This window comes from Vicia villosa, linkage group LG1 (genome assembly GCF_029867415.1).
Source record: "Vicia villosa cultivar HV-30 ecotype Madison, WI linkage group LG1, Vvil1.0, whole genome shotgun sequence".
Taxonomy (NCBI): Eukaryota; Viridiplantae; Streptophyta; class Magnoliopsida; order Fabales; family Fabaceae; genus Vicia; species Vicia villosa.
This window is the reverse complement of record NC_081180.1, coordinates 71,120,237-71,127,512: the sequence shown is the minus strand read 5'-3', so window position 1 is coordinate 71,127,512 and position 7,276 is coordinate 71,120,237. Positions and strand designations below refer to the sequence as shown.

Below are 7,276 nucleotides of genomic sequence, written 5' to 3'. Positions count from 1 at the left end.
ATATAATTTTTAAAAAAATTTATAGCTATGCGGGTCTAATAGGTACTCACGGCCCATATGAACTAACTCTAATGGGTAGCAGTCTTTTCAAGACTGGACTAAAAACCCCTAAAAAATATAATCTCTAATTTTAAGACTCAAGCCTAAAATTTTTTAGGTATGACATGCCGACCTTATGATGAGAATTTAACTTTCCACCCCTAAAATTAAACTTGTCACCCCCAAAACTATGCTTTTATCATTATACCCTTGCTTAAATTCAATAATTTTCAAAAAATTTACGTTTTTTTACCGGAAATTTCGAAAAAATACCGGATTTTTTAAAATTTCCGTGAGTTTTTACCGGATTTTTCAAAATTTCCGGTATTTTTGAAAGAAAAAAAAACTGTAATACCATCAATTTGAAATTTCCGTATGTACCAGAAATTTCAAATTAACTAAAATTTCCGGTATGATGTACCGGAAATTTTTTATAACTGAAATTTTCGGTATTTTTTGCAAAAAAAAAAGAAAAAACTGTGATACCATAAATTTAAAATTTCTTGTATGTATTGAAAATTTGAAATTTTTAATATACCGGAAATTTCAATTTTCCAATAAATTCTTTGTATCTCAACATTTTTCAAGAAAAATAAAATTGGATTAAAAAAATATGAGGGTGGCAAGTTAAGATTATATACATGTACTAAAAAAAAATATTAATAAAACCCAAAATAGGAATTTCACAAGTTTCAAATTGACTATCATATTCTTATTCTTGTTCCGCTATAATCACCTACTTTGAAAAAGAAATATTGTCATTTTCTACATTTTATTTTGTGTTCCCCATTGTCCCTTATGTTATGACCCTACCAATGATTCAACCCTTTGATCTATGAACTCCCTTCAACCTATCTATCTATATATTTCAACATTCACACCTTCTCTCAAGTTTATTCCCATCTCACACATATCAACCATTCACCCCCTAAAAAAACCTCCAAAATTCCAAACTCATATTTTCTCAAAAACTAAGAACCTAAAACATGGGCCACATGAGCTACAACAGAGTTAGCAACGGTACCAACAAAGGTTTTAGATTAAACCCAAGAAAGTTTTATGTCCTAAGGCTACGCAAACGGTTCAGTTTCTTTCTTAGGATCTTTAACAATTTGAAAGTATCATATGGTGATACTCTTCAAATGTTGAAGAGACTCTTTTGTAGAAAAAGTGGCTTTAGAAGGAACAACAGTAGTAGGAGAAGTTTGGTTAGAGATGAAGAAATTAAGGGTCAAGAAGATTATAATTGGAAGATGAGATCATCTTATGTAAGGTCCAATTCTTTCTATGCTGAAGCCATTGAAGATTGCTTGGAGTTCATCAAAAGAACATCTATTTCTTCTAAAGATCAAATTCAAAATCCTACCATTCAGATTCATCAAACAAATTCTTGATTCTTAAGAGTGTTTTCTTTTTTACTTTTTTTTTTAATATTAAAAAATTTATGTGAGTAACTTTCAAGTTCATCAGAGCAAGACTGATCACAAGATTCAACGATCACCAAGATCAAGACATCTCAAATTCAATGACTTACCATATACTTACGAATTATTCACGAAAGATTTTTTCACGTTAGTTTTGAAACTCAGTTAAAGTTTTCTTTAATGTACAATTACACAATATATTAATATATGGTCATATACATAAAAAAATATACTTGATATTAAAAAAAAAATTGATATAATTATTATTTTTGTTGTTGCAATAGCGCGTTGAATTTTCTATTTTCTAATTTGGATGAATGGAAATTGCTATGAAGATTCTTGGATTTGGATTAGCACCTAACATGACATTAACTTTTTTGACTAAACTAAAGATAAAGTGGCTAAAACTAAAAGGAAAAGCAATGTTGACATTTATTTATTTAGGATGGAAAGAGGGGGAGATAATCATGTTCTTTAATTTTTAATGTGTTTTAGTGTTATAGCTTAATTAGTTTAGTACCATGTTACTAATTTTAATGATATAAAATTATAAGTGATAATATAAATATTGATTCTCAAATCATTGATGATGTTGATAAGGCATCTGCTAATGCTTAACTTGTGAGTTAATACTATCTTAGTCGTTTAATATAAAATATCCTCGACTGCAATACGGTGATTAAAAAAAGGTAAGTAAATAACTTTTTAAAAATGACCTCTTATAAATAATTATTTAGTACCGAAGAAATGAGATTTATTGTCCTTTTCATTAAAATATTTATTGCAGTAAGGATGGGAATAAGACATGTCAAGGGTTTAGATACTAATCTACACATATTCATGTTAGATTTTTTTAAGCAGAAAAGATTTAATTTTTTTATAAATTTATTAGTGAAAAAAAACTAGACTACAAACAATAAAAAAAATCTTTTAAGTCTATCAAACTGACTTGTTTAAGTAGATATGAATAAATTTATTTTATTATGTTGTATTTTACACTTTGAATAAAAAAACAAAATATAAAGCATAGTTATCTTGAAGATATTATGAAAATAAGTTGAAAAACTCTTATGAACAATGTTATAAGTTGTTGTCATAACACTACAAGAAAATAACAAATTAGCTACCAAATAATGGCTAGAGCTGTTAATTCAAGCTAATTTTCGGCTAATTGCATGTGATTCTACTTCAAAAAATAATTTTATAGCTAAATTTAACAACTTCACTATTTTTAGAATTTAATATGACATAACGCAAAATAAATAAATAAATAACTCAAACAAATTAGTGATTTGCTCTGTTGTTTCGTTTACACGAAAAAAATTCGAATAAAAAATTAAAAACAAAATCATTTTGTGAAATAAAAATAAAATGATTTATACAAACAAAATCATTTTAATTTCTTTTTCTCTCTTCTCTTGTTTTGATCTGAAGCCACCGGTTTTCTCTTGCGCCTCATCGCACCACCGTTTCAAAACCTAAAGGATCGTTGTAGCTTTCGCATAACATCGAAATTTGGTTCTCGTTCTCTCACCACAATCATTTCTATGTGAATCACTTTTTCTCATAAGCGCTTAATCTCACTCGCTCTCGTTCTCTGATTCGCAATACATCAATTCGAGCTTCCATAATCGTTGTATTTTCTCCGATCTATATCATCACTCTCAATTTTTTACTTATTCCAAAGAATTGATAGTGTCTAACTATCACTAATTTGGACTTGATTTTTAGGGTTCCTGTTTCAACGGTGTCTCGCAAGGCAATCTCCATGATAGCAAGTGAAGAAATATTGTCGATGAAGTGCAGGTGTGAAATCTCTCAATCCGTTTTCATTTGTTATATTGATCGATTTGATTTCTGTTCTTTGATCTTTGATTGATAGAATATGTAAGTTTTTAATGTAGAAATTGAGATAATATTGAAGATTGCAAGTGAGAGAATCTCAAGATTTTTTTGACAATTCAAAGTTAATCTCACGATCATTGATAGAGAGGTTTGTATTGTTCTCTAGAGCTGGTCTAATGAAAATACCAAGATTTTTCTTTATTGTTCTCTTGAATGATCTAGTTATTGATTTGTACATAGGAAGTTCCTATGATTTTTACACACAGAGGAAGTTAATTGTCAAAGTTAATCAAATAGTGGCTTATGAAATTGAGTCAGTTCTTGCGAAATATTAGTATATATATGGTGTTGCTGTGGATTCTGGAGTGCACAATGCTACAAATTCACTTCATAGGATTGATAGGCCAACAACTAATGCGAAACTGTACAATTCCGCCAAAATTTATGACATCGTAAGATCTGTTACCTGCTTGATTTGATTGGATTTGGTTTGCTTGCAATTTTTTTATTTAGACTTCAGTGTAGCTCCTAAATTTTTCCTCCAAAAATTGTGGTGTCGTCACATTAGTCTTCTAAAGAGTTTTCTTCAAATAAGTCTCTCAATGATCTAAGCCTTCACACATACATCGTTATGGAAGGACAAAGTGGTGACATAAAATGATGGATTTTGTAAATGTTATGTATATTTGAATTTGAGGGACTGGTTTGGGGACATGATAATCATTGGAGAACTCACTTTTACGTACAATGTGTAATCTTTGCAGAAGTCATAGGGTGTTGTTTTTGTAAGTTAATAACTCTGGTTTTTTCAATCAATTCTGAAGATTCCTATTGTAATATGTGCTGAGGATGGTTGTTTCCCAGGGCTTTATTGTACACCTATCCATAATAATCCTTGGATTTCTGACAACTACACAATGATCATATCATCCATATGACACAACTGTGAAGTTCTACTTTCTGTGAATGTGTTGAGGTAACTATATAACAATAGTAATGATTTTTTTTTCTCTACTCATTAATGGTTTATGTATTATTTATGATCATATTATAGTGGGGAAGTATTACGTATCATCCCAGCAGAGTCAAGTTTCTCGTGGAATCTTCTTACACGAAATGGGAATAATATTCTTGCCAGGAAGAACAAATTCTCAATTTATCTCTACTTTGGTCTTCTAAATTGGTGAAGTAAGTTTTATCTCGATTGCTTGTCGATTGTTTTGCAGTTTCCAACAATCCGGTCAATGTTCCTCAAATTATGTACGGAATGGTCATTGAGAAGGCAAAGAGAAATACTACATGGAATTGGTCGAAGATATCCAGTCCCATATTCAAATGCTCTAACAAGGTTTTTTTAATCTATTTATTTTGAGATATTAATGAAAATCGTTGTTTCAAAAGTATATTAGTACATGTTTAGATGTGACTCACTGGATTTTGGTTGCAGGTTACAACTTTGTTGTCCTCTCTCCAGTGCAGTATACTGAAGATCTCAGTCACAGATGCTTCCAACGATCCAAAAAAGGTCTAAAACAAATCCAAAAAATGTGTATATTGATGTCTATGTTGAAATCTTAATCAAATTTTGGGATCAGTCAAGTCAACCGAATCATTATTATGTATCTATTTTAATTTCAGGTGCTGATAAACCTTTTGAAGCTATATTTGTATCATCCAAAACCATGAACAAGGATTTATGTGATCCATTAATTGTGATCCTTCATGGAGGGCCACAAGACGTCTCTTTGTCACTCTTCTCCAAGTCTTGGGCGTTTCTATCTTCGGTTGGATATAGCTTGTTGATTGTAAATTACAGGTTATTCATGCTTCTAATACAGTTAGAGATTGTTGATTTAACTCTTATATAATTGTTTTAAGACTACCATTTTTATGGAAAAATAAGCCTAGTTGGCTTAACTAGCTTAAATACAGTTAGCGGCTTGTTCAGATTGTTCAGAACCTGTATGTTACAACATCAGAATCACTAGCTTAGAAAAATAAAAGGGTGCGGAAGTATGGAAGATTAAATGTCTATTTATTGTTTTCTACATCTGAGTAAACTTCGTTAATACTATCTAAGCGAACATATGCTTAATAAGCTAGTTGCAAACTATATTGGATTTTCTAGTTGCAAACTATTATTGTTCCCTTTTTGTACACAAGAAGTTTGGCAGGTACAATCACTTAACATGGGAATGAAAACAAGGTATTTTAAGCTACTTTCATCCAATGTTCTTCCTTCCTCTTTACAAATTTCTCACACTAAAGCATCTTGATACCCTTTTGGTTGATCACATTATTATAACCACTTTTTGTATCACATTATTATAACCACACTAAAGCATCTTAATATATACATGTTTTCTGCCTTTTCATTATTATCATTTTTAATCTCCAAAATCTCATTTCTTCCCATTTTTTATAGGCAGTTTACAAGCATTATCACTCAGATGGAAAATTGAGCCTACAACATTTTATTATTTTCTTTGGAGTCTTTGAACTATTGCTCTCTCAACTTCCTGATATTCACTCACTCAGATGGGTTAATGCATTATGCACTTTTAGTACCATTGGATTTTCCGGTACAACCATTGGTGTTACAATTTACAATGGTAAGCTCGTGATCTATCAATGTCTTAGCACCTGACTGATTCATTTCATATTGATAAGATACTGAGTTTTTGATTTGTAGCATCTTTTAGGTAAGAAGATTGATAGAACATCAGTTAACTACAATTTGCAGGGTAGTTATGCGTCGAAGTCCTTCAAAGCCTTCAATGCTCTTGGAACCATTTCCTTTTCATTTGGTGATGCAATACTTCCAGAAATACAGGTATCTCATTCTTCCGAAGCATACACCGATCTCTGAATTGTATGTGCATAATAATCGGGAACGCAGTCTCTCATGTGTTTGGACTTCGGACATATTCATTTGTAGACAGTAAAAGAACCCACAAAAAGGAATATGCACAAAGAAGAATATAACTTTTGAGCATATTAATTGAACTGTGATGTTTATAACATTGTATTTTACTAGTTACGTTTTGCACTTTCTATGTATGCATCAGTAGCCAGACTCAATTTCGAAAAGAGGGACAAGCCAACACAATCTGCAGTGTCCGCTCTCCAAAATTCCCATAGATGTGAGCAACTTGCTAGTAGTTCTTCAAGATCCCATCATGACTCATCTGGGAACTTTACTTGTTCTAGCAACATTTCAAGTATGGTTGTGGATCGTTACATCGATGGGGAGCAGCAACTAGAGGAAACTAGACCCAGGAGCAGTTCACAGAGAAAAAGCAGTGGACCTGGAAATAATTGCAAAAGTTATTTGTAATTTAGATGTAATTACAAATACTATAATAAATTATGAAATTGATTTATTATTGTATCCTCAATTTAGTAATTAACTATTAATTTAAATCAAAAAAATTCTATTATTAGTTTTAGTTGTAATTTTTATTCATTTAAATCATTGCTTAATTTTAGATATTTTTGATATTTTCAGAAATAGTTTTTATGATTTTTTTATTTATAAATTAGCCTTAATTAGTTCTAGTTTTGACAAAAAATTAATTATAAAATAAATTTAACTAGTCTTATTTAGCTTGAGATTTACTGTGGTATTATTGTGGCGAATTCGTAGCTATGTAGTTGGGAAATATAACTCTAATCTGATAATTTTGCTACATTTTAGTTTTGGTTTAGCTAGGAATTTATAAATATTAGTTGGAATTTTGCTAGGAAATTTTAGACTAGATAATTAGCCACTCAATCCATGCTAGGGCAAATACCATAGCCAATCCACAACTAATTTCTAGCTAACTCTGTTAGATAGAGATTAGCTACAGATTACCTACGATTTTTGTTGTAGCTAATTGTTGATTTTCTTGTAGTGTAAGTTGTTTCAATATATTTTCTCAAACAAATAGTATCACAAAACTTATGTTAATAGGTAAACTCGAATT

The 7,276-nt window shown here is 30.5% G+C and overlaps 1 long non-coding RNA gene across 15 annotated transcripts; it reads left to right on the top strand.

The window, feature by feature from the left end:
• The first annotated feature begins 2,867 nt into the window (after positions 1 to 2,867).
• On the top strand, positions 2,868 to 6,706 carry LOC131609174 (uncharacterized). Of its 15 annotated transcripts, none has more exons than XR_009286014.1 (11): positions 2,868 to 3,099; positions 3,195 to 3,269; positions 3,368 to 3,456; positions 3,549 to 3,760; positions 4,173 to 4,284; positions 4,363 to 4,656; positions 4,756 to 4,833; positions 4,947 to 5,113; positions 5,734 to 5,920; positions 6,001 to 6,141; positions 6,377 to 6,706. It is a non-coding gene; the product is annotated as an uncharacterized LOC131609174 (long non-coding RNA). The 15 variants fall into 15 exon arrangements; XR_009286013.1 differs by having other exon boundaries at positions 4,947 to 5,124; positions 5,738 to 5,920; XR_009286008.1 differs by having other exon boundaries at positions 4,947 to 5,124.
• Positions 6,707 to 7,276: the final 570 nt, after the last annotated feature.